This window comes from Nilaparvata lugens, chromosome 5 (genome assembly GCF_014356525.2).
Source record: "Nilaparvata lugens isolate BPH chromosome 5, ASM1435652v1, whole genome shotgun sequence".
Taxonomy (NCBI): domain Eukaryota; kingdom Metazoa; phylum Arthropoda; class Insecta; order Hemiptera; family Delphacidae; genus Nilaparvata; species Nilaparvata lugens.
The window spans coordinates 56,051,997-56,065,763 of NC_052508.1; the positions used below are offsets into that span (position 1 = coordinate 56,051,997).

General features: G+C 32.7%; 1 long non-coding RNA gene across 1 annotated transcript; it reads right to left on the reverse strand.

Annotated features, from left to right (window-relative positions):
• Positions 1-357: 357 nt before the first annotated feature.
• Positions 358-11,872, reverse strand: LOC120351435. Its single transcript, XR_005571398.1, has 3 exons — positions 11,732-11,872; positions 4,445-4,548; positions 358-1,563 (listed from the first exon to the last, which is right to left on the reverse strand). It is a non-coding gene; the product is annotated as an uncharacterized LOC120351435 (long non-coding RNA).
• Positions 11,873-13,767: the final 1,895 nt, after the last annotated feature.

A 13,767-nucleotide genomic window follows, 5' to 3' on the forward strand; every position in this document is an offset into this window, starting at 1 on the left:
ATTGATCAACAAAGATACGATTTAATATTATATTATATTGAAATGATAATATCGCTCAACTCTTTTCATTCAAATCTTTCAAACTATTTTTGGTTTAAATTTAATACATTTTTTGGATCACTGTAATTTAAATTAACTGGAAACTTGACAGTCATGTTTTAGTCAGTTATGCATTCAAATAACGACATTTTTCGCCATGTCATCAATCATTTGTGTGAGAGAGGTAATTGTTTCGAAAAAAGATCAATTCGAAGAAATAGAATAGTCTATTTCAAGCTTTATCAGAACTGATCTCCAGTACTAAACCTATAGTTATTCTTTGTGTTTTTTACAACCTCCAGTACTAAACCTATGGGTAGTTATTTTTTACAATTTTAAATTAAATTAAAATGTCAATTGAGATAGTATGAGTTTATCAACGATTTTCTCATAAAGGTGCTCTACCCACATATAAGTATAGTGACTGAACATCAATAACTATTGCATAATAATTTATTTAGGACAATGCTTTTTAGAACCTATCTGATTGAATAAATATTACTTATTAGCTCACTCTTTCATCTGGAAATAATAATTGTTATATTATACCTTATTTAGAAGATTTTATTACTAGTGAAATTCAAATAATTATTTTCAAGAAACGCACAAAGACCAAGACTTGGTCATATAATTTAGCTCATTCATATACTGTACTACTTATCTTGTATATTATATAAAATATTATGTATTTCATAGATTTTTCATCACTTTGATTACAAACTACTCCTTAATAGTAGACTTTGTATCAATGAACGATATATAACTTTCCAATTTATGATCCTCTGGAATGATATACCTACTATCATAATGTGTGTAGGCATGTAGAAATAACTATTCTACTTCATAGATATTATTAATTATTATTTTGATTGTTTCAGTATACTCTCGCTGATTCCAAACCTCCCTATTACAACACTGAATCATCTCTTATTTGAATTTTATCACATATACTTCTTGAACAGTTCAGTAGTTTTTGTACACAAGCCTTATTACTATTTACAACAATTAAATGAAGTCGATTACAAAAACACAATATAAATATTTCTAATTTTTTTGAGATGTAAATTGAAACTTACATTTACCAGATACATCAATGAGTTTTCAATTGGTATAATAAAATATTATTGAAGATTTATAAAAATTTCATAACTTATATCGGTACAAGAATGTTGTTACATCTCAGTTTGACTTTCTTCTGTTTCCTAAAATTAAACTCAACTATACCTACTACGACAATTCTATTCAATATTCTTATAGGATATTGATTCCTGTTAGTTTGGATTAGCGAGTTTGTACTGTATTACAGGTGAATTTTTATGTGATGATGCAGACTGGAAAATGCGCTATGGAATTTTGGCATTCATATATGCTATAATTACATATGCACAGCTAGCACACTTACCCACACCAGCCCTCACCATTAAAAGAAAAGTTAGCATCATCTCAAAAAAGTTGTCCTGTACATTTCTCTAACACCGCCGAAAAAACGTTTGACCATCAGAGAGTGTTCATGGATGAGGTATTCTGGAAGGTATTCATAGAGGTTACTAGTTCGTTCGTTTATTGCATGATATATAAATCTTTTTTATAAATAAAAAACTAAATCGATAACTTTAAAAGCATCACATAAATTTGTAATAGTGATTAAATGATGTTTTAATAACGTTGCTGACTTAAATGGGATAAGCGCAAAATGATGATAAAGATGACTCTTTTTCAGGGTACAGTACCGTACCTTCTGCATAGGACAGATTGAAATAATTATGTAAATTTTCTTTTATAATATAGTTAAACTCCATCCATTAGTTGTATAGAGAGAGCATTTAATAAAGAGATGGAACCAAATTTGTTGCCCATTATTATTAGGCCTTTTATAAGTTGAAACTGCTGCCTTTCCCCATGTTATTTCTCCTTTTACCAATAATTATTTCAGAGTAGAATAGAACAGGTAGTATAATAATGATAGACCAGAATTTTTTCTCATTAAGTCGAGGAGAGAGGAATCATGTAGTAGGTAGCCTATATTTATTTCATATTTCGCAAGTGTTTAAATGATTCCATCATGAATTTCTTCTGGAAACAGGTATTCTCCCAGATCAACTTAGTATAATTATACTAAGTAATATCATACAGAAACAATTATATTTCGTTCATCTCTGGTTATATAAATAACAATATTGTAAGGTGATAATAATATTGATACATCATCAGGGACAGGAAATGTCAATTGAATTCACCTTATTCCTCAGAAAAAATTGCACCTGGTCAACAATATGAATGGAAGCTGATGGTTTCTTGATCCATTCCGAGCTGCGATGTATTAACACACTTTTTCTATGTATTTAAACACGACATGCAGTCAAATTTCAAGCAAATAAAAGTAAGCAAAAGTTTTAAATTATTTACTTAACATTTGACTACATGTTGTGTTTAAATACATAAAAAAGTGTGCTAATATGAATGAATATGATGAAGTACCTAATTGATTTTGGTTATAAACCCACAAATAATACTACAAATTGACTATCTATGATAGGCCTGTTTCAGTGAAAGCAAAGTTCAATAACATTGACCATTTCCTACTCCTTTTGAGAACGTTAGAATCAAGTTACAAATTTGAATTATGTTATTTTCATTTTTGTATATTATGTTTATATTATTTTTTTCATGGACAGTGGAGATATTCTTCAAATGTGTTAATTAAATTTCTTCCCGTTAACAGTAGAAAAGAGCTCACTAACCTTTCCATGAATAATAGTTTTATTATCAATTATGAATAATTATATGTAAAACGAAATTCTAAAATGCCTGTAATATTATTGCTAACAGGAATTTGGAATTTCTTACTGTAATTGCTCTCAACAATGAATTTCGTACTGTGATATTGCTTTCATCAATTTAAGATTTCGTTCAACATTATTAATTACATCAAATTCATTGAGATTTGAATAGACTAAGGCCTTCTATATACCTATACTCCACCTCTTAGTACAAGTTCTGAATAGATTCAAAGGTTATCCATTCATGTTCCATTTGTGCAAAGATTCATATATAGGAATCATGAACTCTCAAAGTAGGTCTACAACGTACAACTGCAATGTACTGTGATGCTATTTTGTCAGATGACGTGTGTTGTAGGAAACCCGAATGTCATCAATAGTAATTTTCTAAACACTGCTGACCTTTGCACTCCCAAGGATGCAGTCTGTGTCCCAACACCCCCCCCCCCCCCTGTGGACATCAATATATTTTATAAATATTGATAGTGTCTCCCGCACCTGGTTCCATAATACTTGTGGATGCTCGCTGAGAGTGACCGCATATCCTGCAAATTGTGAGCTCGGCAACAAAACAAATAACTGAAAATTGGTCTCAGTAGAAGTGAATCCGGTCTGCTTGAAGCGAATGACGCATTCCAATAATGACCTTGCTTCCGTTTCCAGAACAACTGTAGTAGCAGATTAATACATCAACACACGGGGCAACTATAGTGAGGTCCACATTATAATAACAGTGGAGAAAGATAGGAGAACAGCGATGCCGATTCTCTGCCTTGCCACTACCTCCTATAAGAAGATTGCAGATCGACTGTAGTAAATCAACACATTAATACACGGGGCAACTGTTCATAGTGAGGTCCAAGTTATAATAACAGTGGAGTAAAATAGGAGAACAGCGATGCCGATTCTCTGGCTTGCCACTGCCTTCTATAAGAATATTGCAGATCGACTGTAGTAAATCAACACATTATTAACACAAACGGGGCAACTATTAATAGTGAGGTCCAGGTTATAATAGTAGTGGAGAAAAATAGGAGAACAGCGATGCCGATTCTCTGGCTTGCCACTGCCATCTATAAGAGGATAACTGATACCGCTATTCATTTATTTATGAAAACATGAAAACATAGAAGCATACAAGATTTCTCCCAAAAATTGCTTCCATAACAACATATTAAAATGATTCATTATACAATAGTAATAGTACAAAAAAAAATTAATATTAAAAATAAAATTGAATTTGAGTAAAAATTAAATGCTACCGTAGAGCTACACCACACCACAACAGCTGCAATGAGTGGTGAATTTATATGAAAAATATATCCTATAAAATACTGGAAATATATATACTGTATCTGTTGTAATATTACTGTTCATTCTTGTTAAAAATAATGGATTGTATTTTATCCGCCAAGAAATGATCTTTCTCAATGATTCTGAAAATAATTATGATAAGAGATTCTGTTAATTAGCTATATTTCTACATTGTTAAGAAACGATCTAGCAACATGGCGGAGCTAGAGAAGTATATAGCGCAATCTACTTTGTCGAATGATATACAAGGATAGCAATCAATACTAATGTGCAATGTTAATCGAATACTGATATTATAACGTAAAACTCACTATAGACATGAGATGCCATCTAGTGCTAGTATCATAGTCGCCAGTAGCTTTTCAACAACACTGTTGAAGAACATACGGTCGTCAAGCATGCACCAAGATCCTCCCTGGAAAAATGTTACAGTAAATTATTTGAATGTGGAGGCTTGCTTCAGTCCAGTCTTTGAAGAGTTGGAGTGGGAAATGTTTATAATAAAATTGTTTTCTGCTCTGTTTAGAATATTTGGAGCTAAACATATCATTATAGAAAGTCCTCACTCACACCCCCTTTGTTAAAATAGTGTGGAGGAGGTTTAAATATAATTATAATTTTTTGTCTTCTTCCGCAGTTTATTGATATTTTTCATACCGTAGTTCTCGAGATATCCGCTACTATTAGAGAGTTAAATTTTCAGAAAATCCAGTAGTTTTATCCCCAATCTTGGACCTTATGACACTTCCACTAGGCGCGGATCCAGGACTCTGAACCTGGGGGGAGCGATTGGAGTGGTCGTCGGGGAACCCCCCCCCCCTGTTCGACTTTCACACCCAGAAACAGCATTTGAGGGCTTTATTACTTACAGATGGAATTAAATAGAGAATGCATTTATTCAAATGCTAATTAATATATAATTATTATTTAACGAAAATCCTACATAAATGCTGTACATCACCCCGAAGACCTCTGCTACTGCAGACATTGACAACAGGGTTAACAGCTAGATGGAAATTCGATGAGAACTACTATCCAAAAATTAGATTTATTATTTGATAATTGATTAGATTTTTGAATTTGTCCATTCAAATGCAACTTTATTCATTCTTATTTCTGCAACTACAGTAGTAGCTGAAGTTTTGTCAGATACCACTTGGAAAAGTGCGGGGAGGGCAATCGGCCCGATCGCCCCCCTGAATCTGCGCCTGAATAAAATTTATTATGTCACTATTTCATGCAATTTTTTGGGTGTCGATGAAGCATTTCAGTTTTTAGTGTGTCTTCAGTTCTGCAACAATGTAGATCAGTCGAGAAAGAAATATTTGAAGGCAGTGAGAGTTATGACTCGACAGCCCACAGCTCTGTGTGGACTAGTCTGTAAGGTGGTAAAAACAGGTAAATCCTCCCCCTTTCTCAAAAGGGTGTGGTGAAGGTTAAACATCAACTTTTTGTCTTCCCCCGCTGTTTATTGATATTTTTCTTAGTTCTCGAGATATCCGCTACTATTAAAGAGTTGACTTTTCAGAAAATCCAGTAGTTTTATCTCCAATTGGACCTTATGACACTTCCACTAGGCGCAGATCCAGGATTGGGGTGGTCGTCCGGGGTCGTCATAATCCAAAGTGGAGAAGTGTGGTTCAATGGTTGAATTTGACGTATTTTTCCAAATGTCTCGGGAGTGACTATAGCGACATGATTATCCCATTCAAAATTGAAATATATTCCCTAGAAATGTTGTTCAGTCACCTCATTTGATAGCTGTCATAGTTTTCAAGATATTATTCTCCTTTGAAATCTCTAATTTTTGAAAAAAGTTCCCTGTGGTTTCCATTTCCAAAGGTTTTAAAATTTGTCCAACTCAATACATGCTTCGTAGATTAGATTTGAGTTGTTTATTTATGTATGTTACAGTAATGGAAAGTGCATGATGAACATGATGTGAGTATACACAAACGTTCATCATGCATGTCCTGTCGTTAGTGGCCAGGCCAACCTTAGAAAACATGAGCCCTGATGTTCATGAAGGAACGTTGAACAGATGTGGAAAAACAAGACAGACTTCTCACAAGTTCTGCCACCGGTTCAAGCTCATTGCCACTGACCCGGCGGGCGATCATTTCAGAGACGTCATAGCGTCTCTCCTATCTAGATGATCAATCAAACAAAACGGTCAGATAATCTCAGGTGTTTGTTACGCGTTATTATACGAACAGTGCTGCAAATTATATCCCTCTCTTTCCCTTCTTCATGCTAAAGCTACTTCAAAGGAATGGCATCAAAAAAGTATCATTCTATTTCGTATATGTTTTCCAGTTGGAGAATAAGAAACTGTTTCAATGTTATAAATAATATTGAGTATTGTGTTACTTACTGCGATAGAATTATGTTTGTTTTTTGGTCCTCCAAAATTATTTCTTCAATATGTGAATATTTCCTACTTTAGTGATAATAATGTGAAATTTTCCTTCTATGTTTGATTTTGAAGCATCTTGATTTAAAAATCTACATTGTGAAAATAATTGAGAGCTGAAAATGCTGTAAAGTGAACATCTACAACTCTTAATCTATTTCGGACTATGTGTAACCTTATCACCTCTAAATTTGGAAGAGGGATAGCACAAGGTGACCTTATTTTTTCTCTCCCTATCATTTTTGATGTTGTACTTTTTGTATAAATCAAAAAAGAATCAGTAAAGAATAGGTGGTATCCTAGAACTTGAAAGATCAATATTTTAAGAAATTTCTGAGAGAGCTTGAAAATCGTACATGAATTGCTGCGATAATGCACTGCAATAATCAATGAATATACAGTAAAATCCAATGAATACTTCCTCACTCTTAATAAATTGCAGATTCGTTCTATCATTAATCAACACACAGATGGAATTATTGTAAATTATTCCTTGACAACGAAATTTTAAAAAAATATTTATTTACTAGAATTCATTTCATATCAATAACGTAACATAACGTAACGTAACATCCTATAGTGAGGTCCACGTTATAATGGCAGTGTTTGATTAGCAATGGTATTGCTATCATTGTCTATCATTCAACAAAGCGGATAGGGCTATCTCTTCTTCGATTTTCTCTGTTGCCAGATCGTCTTTTAACAATGTAAAATTAATAATTGATAAACAAAATATTTCATCTTAGTTATGAAAATTTATTATGAAATTATTGAAAAATATAATTTCTTATTTAATAAAATATATTTGATTATTTTAAACGAGAATGAACCGTTAATATTACATTATTAAACCTAGATACCGTATATAGAAGGCAAGACAGAGGATCGGCAACGTTGTTTTCCTATCTTTCGCCACTGCCATTATAACGTGGACCTCACTATAATAGGCCTACAATTTCTCATTTTAATGTATCATTTTTATTAATCATTCATGATTCTTATGGGAAATTATTATGGAGACTAAAAACATTATTTTCGTAGGAATGTAACTGGGTATAAATATTGATAAAGGTGGGATTCTTGAATAAATGAAACGCATTTGCAACTTTTGTAGATAAGATGCCTAACCGTCGTGAAGCATGACGAGCTATCCACAAGTATAAGTGAATTGGAGAAGGAAAGAAAAGTTTTCTCACTTCTCATTTCATGTCAAAATCTGGTTTAGCATTCTCAACTTACATTGTTGTAGGCTTTTCGATGGTAGATACCATTGCGTAACTTTTTATCAAGTTCATCCACTCTATTAAATATGCAAACATATACCAACATTCCAATACCCACTTGGAACTTCAGTTTTTACAATGATAAATTTGCATTTTGTAAACAAATTCATTGAACTTTTAATAAATTATGGGAGATTTTTCCGCTGTTGAATCCATGTGAGAGGCATGTACATCCAATTTGATTAAAAATATGATAGGTACAATACTTGTTTCCAAAGCATTTTTTCAAGAGATCCTCGGTATCGTGAAAGTTCCTCCACACAGTTTAATTGTTTGTAAAACAATATGAAAAGCTCACATCCTTTGAAGTTTCCTCTACTTCTTCCACTCTCTTTTTAGCCTGTGAAATTGTAAATTTTCAATATTCCAAACTACTCTACTAATATTATTATTATAGTTACCTGTAGCAGGCCTAATTTCCTTCTCGAAATACTATTCCTTGTTCCTTTTTAAATCATCTGACAGTGTAGGCCTAACAGAATAATAATATTATTGTCAGTTCTGATGAGTATGAACACTTACTTTGACATTGAAATTTAAGTTGATGTTATCTGCTACTTTCATAGATTGTAGAAGTTATTGTCGTTATAGATCAAAAGTAGCGTACTGATGTAGGCTGTATCATACTGATGCATATAGCCAGCCCACTATTTCATTTCGAACAATCAATCAATATGAAGCAACTGGATATTCTGTAATCTGCGTTCTTACTTTATTCATGATAAATCATACATTGATGTAGTGCAGCCTACTAGCCATCAGTAATAACTGAACAAGAAAGTATTCACAAAGAATATTCCTGAAAGAATAGGGGCCAGCCTTGAATAGAACTATCATGTTTGAAACGTGAATTCAATTTGGCAGATGCGTGGTAAAAGCTCGATAACCCCAAGTCAAATGCTATCGAGAGTCAACTACATAACAGTGTACCAATAAATTTAAAAAATTAAATGTCATTAGAACAGCTCAAGGTTATTATTATGTGTAATTAATTGATGTAGGGACTTTCATTTGAATATTTTTTAATCTGGAGTGTGAGAATATAAGTACCGTACTGTACCGTATAAGTTTGATGGTATACTTACAATATTTTATGTTATATAATTATTTCTCATTTTATTAAATCATAATGAAATTAATTTGTGCTTGAAAGCCATTTCCTATTGAAAATGGTATAAATCTTATCATATCAACAAACAGACTAATAATACTTTCATAGATCAATTGATAGTTTAAATTTTTATATATCTTGAAGAATCTTGAATATTGGTATGCCGGATTAGATGAGCTCAAGGTATCTGGCTCGAATTATATGTTGTTCATTATCTTCAAACAAATTGCTCTGTGAGAATATCCAAATTCCACCATATATTATGTTAGAGAAGAACTTTTATTCTTTCCATGAATGCAGGGGTACACACCTACCAAGACCATACAAGAAATTTCTTTTGTGTTTTTAAACACTTCTTAGTACCTTCTTTTAGGACCTTACAAAGATTTTCAGCCCCACTCTCATCCCAGAATTTTAAGAACTCAATTTGTCCCCTTTGTGCACCTCTGTATTTATGGAAACTTTTTTTCCCTCCATTTCCATCAGTAAACTTGTTTTTGTTGATGTGCTACTTATTAATTGTTATGTTCACAGTGTTGATAGTTGAAAAAGCATTAGCATTCTTAGTATTCAGCTTGCGAGCAAAGAAAATCAATAGGCCTACTATACAGAATTTGAAAAATGAAACATCAAATGATATGGAATATTTTTTCCCCTTTCATCCCCCATCATCATTATCCTCACTAGAAATATTTCTCAAGGATGTCTGCTATTCTGCTACCAAGTCTGTACCTTCAAGGATTATTGAGATACACGGTTTTCTAATTGTCATGCAGGTTTGGCATAGACCTAATACGGAGGGAAACCCCTAATTTAGGCTGCAAACCGTACTTTTCTCTCTTTTCGAATGACCAAATGAATAGATGCAACAGGTTTCAACTGAGTTAGTGCACTCAAATACACTCTTCCAAAATCAGTTTTTTCTGATATGAAATGTTTTTATTATTGTTCCAGTTTTAGTTAATCTCAGCTTCTCTCAGCTTCAAATCTCATCTCGAATAAAATCCTCCATTGATGAACAATAATTGAGATCAAGGAATATTATTATGTCTTAGTATTTCCTATTTGTTGAGAAGTTGTGAATTTATTGGTCAATCAAGTTCCAATTCCATTTTTTTACACACATACAAGTTTGATACAGAGATTAACAAAAAGAATACATGCAAACAACAACAACAACAACAATGCACATTGAAACAAAATAAAAAGAAAGTGGTGCAAAAGAAGGGTGGAAGATTGAAGGGTTTTTCCAACTATGGATATCCATGTACTAGGTAAACCTTCAATCCTTGAGAGAGTGAAAAACGTATCAGGAAAAGTAAATAGACGGTAGATATGAAAGGATGAGAATGGGAAGAATAATAAGGGGAAGGATGGAAAAAGAAACTGATAGGACCAGGTGTTAAATAAAAGATATTTGAAGGACTAGATGAATTACAAAGGATTGCAGAATAAGCAAGCACACAAGTGAGAAGAGTACCTACACTTTGTGAAACATCTCATAGATAGAAGAAAAAGATTGCAGATAAAGTTTGAATTAATATGATTTCCCAGAGTCAAACAAATTTATGAAATGTGAATTTTCGATCATCAATGAGATGTATGATTATCAGCCACCAATCGCCACAAATCAAAACTCGCGTGTTCACAACGTTTGCAGTTTCCAACACTTGTTGGATGATAATAAAGTTTCTCGGTCAAGTTCATTAAAGCACATTCTGCGAGATCGAGTTAATGGTTCTTGCCTCTCCAGCTAATAATAATCTATGTTGCCTCATTCTCACTCAAGAAAGTGTATTATTAAAAGTCGCAATAAATACTGTATTCATATTGATACTGATATACAGTTTGTTGCTTTTTGTGAGGAAGTAGAAAAAGTGGCCTTGAAAAGCTCAATAACACTATTCTCTCAAAGGCAAACCGATAACACGAATACAAAGAGTTGAATGTGGATGAAACGACATTATTTCCTCTGATATTTATTACGCCAATTCATATAATAATGATCAATAATCGTTATGTTGACCCTTCATGGAGGTATGGGGTTGCCCAAGGAGGTCCAGGACCCTAAACCGATTTCGAATTCCCATGCACGCCACCTTGACTATCACATTTCTAGAGAAGCATTAGATGAGTTTTAACATCAGATAACTCAGGAAAAGTATTCTTTGAGCTACTGTACACACATATTGATGAGCAACATGAGCTATTTGTTTCGTTGAGAAAATTTCTACGTTACGTAACGAAAAGTCGGCAAGAGCTTACCTCACAGAAAATCGCCATAGGTCCAATAATTTGTGAGATTGAGACATGTACGCTAATAAGGATCTTCAATCAACCTACCGGTACGCTTAAAAGCGTTACATAATTTATTCTTCTTCTCCTTCTTCTTCTCTCGAACAGGGATTGGGCTATTGTAATTTACGTAGATAAGGAATTGTACGTAAATTTATTGAAAAAAAATTGAGCTAGGATTTCAGTATTGATTCATGCAGGTGTGGAACATAATTATACTATAGCTGATATCATGATAGCCTATAATGAAATCTCAAATTTTTCGTACCAACCTGGTAATTTTAGTAATGTTAAAATACTGCTGAACTATTTTTAGGGACCCCCCCTTGAATTGTTTTGATATATCAACCTCCTTGTGGGCACCCCTGCATTGTTGATAATAACAAACAATAGATCCTTCATTCATTCAAGCTTTGATTAATTGAACTTTACTTATCATCAAGTCTCAAGTCAAATTCATTTTCCTTAATGGACAAAAAACTATGATTCAGCTTACGATTATGAAAAGTCAATGCCATCTGGAGCTACGGTCAACCTGCAAACATCTGCGTCAAGTCCATAGGCCACTGATACAAAATATTTTCCACTCGTATATTTATGATTGAATTAATCTTTATTTCTCCGTGCAATTACAACTTATCTGCCATTATTTACCAACAAGAGCAGAAGGCCATCATTGACGTAGACCGGCACTAAACTCAAACTTTTTGCAGAAAATTTATCGGCAAATTTCTATTTATATTGACGTAAACATTGAGTGATATCGATGATATAGGCAGCGGTTGAGAAAACTCTGATTACTGTTCTTTTTTAGGATGTATTTTATCAGTTTATTATTGGAAATAAACGAAGTATTCAAAAATCAATGCTCGTGTTTGTTGAGAAAAAATCAACTTTCTTCTTCGTGATGCCTTTTGAATAAAAACATGTAATACATATAATACACAAAAATTACAATGGATTTGACCATATTCATTCCGTAAGCCTACGAATGAAAAAAGTGAAATCCATCCTCATTATATGCCTTTTTTTCCTATGTAAATTGTAGCCTACAGTTCTCACAGATAGAACTCATTCTTTATTCTACATTTTACATAAGTTGTTAATATTTCGATTTTTATCATCCATTCAAGAGTTACTGAGTTACTCTTTATTGGTATGAACCATTGTCCAATAGTTCTCATAACCATATTTGGAATACTTGGGCGTTTCTTCTTCTCGGTCAATGATATTAGAGCTAAGCCGCTATTGGTGAACAGCCAATGGCCAATCGTTGGTCTTCACCAACATTCTGCAGCTCAATGCTGAAGCTTCCAGTTAACTAGAGATCGATAAAATGGTGTAACTAACGAAAGCAGTACAGTATCTCAAATTGTTTTGACAATATCGAGTCGTTAACAATACTAGTCTATATTTAAAATCAAATATTGAAGCGTTTTCCTTGTCTCATGAGAGAAATTATAGTTTATTTCGACTATCCTTATAACTTAACAAAATGATGATCCCGTGTTCCAATAAAATTATAATTGATATTTTAGCACTGTATTTTAAATGGAAAACACCAATTCTCGAAAGAAGGTTTTAGCAGAATGATATATTTCAATAATATCAATTATCGCTCGTTAGAGGATCAAGTAAATGTCAAGTGAACAATAAAATTAATCACTAACATCATTCCAATAATTATTTATTTTATGTTTTGTTGTTGAAGGAAAAACTGTCTATTACAGAGTATTTATCAACTTTTAATTCTGCTCATACATTTTTACGATGTACTTATACAATCAACTCTACAATCCACTTTTCAATCAACTGATAAGCTATTTAACAAAAAATAGTACAAAAAACTATTACATTTTCATAATAACTGTGTGTTGACGAATAAAACACGATCTAACAATACTTATTTGTCTCACTGCGTATCTTAGAAAATCAGGTACACTCTTATTATTTTATTCTGACAATGGAAACCTATCACAAGGTGATTTATAGACCTACAAAATTGAAGGTGAGCTATTAGTAATGCGGATAGCTTTATCCAAAAAATATGTAATCTACTTGCGGATTTCAGAAGACAAAAAATGTAATTTTCCAATATGTGTTGAAATTACGTAATATTACTCTAAAATAATATGTTATGATAATTTTATTTTTCCCTATTCAAGCTCTCATAATGACGTTTGTAGGTGATTATTATAAGAGTATATTAAGATGACATAAAATAAAATATCAGGGTCCCATTAGTTAAGTTGAGTATTCAAACAAACAAACTGATAATAATCAATACTTGTTGAGTTATTATACAGAAACAAAATGTAATTCAACCCTTTCATCGGAATTTGAGTGATCTCATACGTTGACTTCTTTCATATCTCTGTGTGATAAAAAATTCAAGCTATCATTTATTTTCTCTTAATAACTAGTAAGGTCAGGAAAATGATTCCCTCACTCATCCACTGCTTAAAAATTCAACAGCTCAAGAAAGTATATAGGATACTGAGAATGCGTGAGCATTAAATGAATGATAGTAGA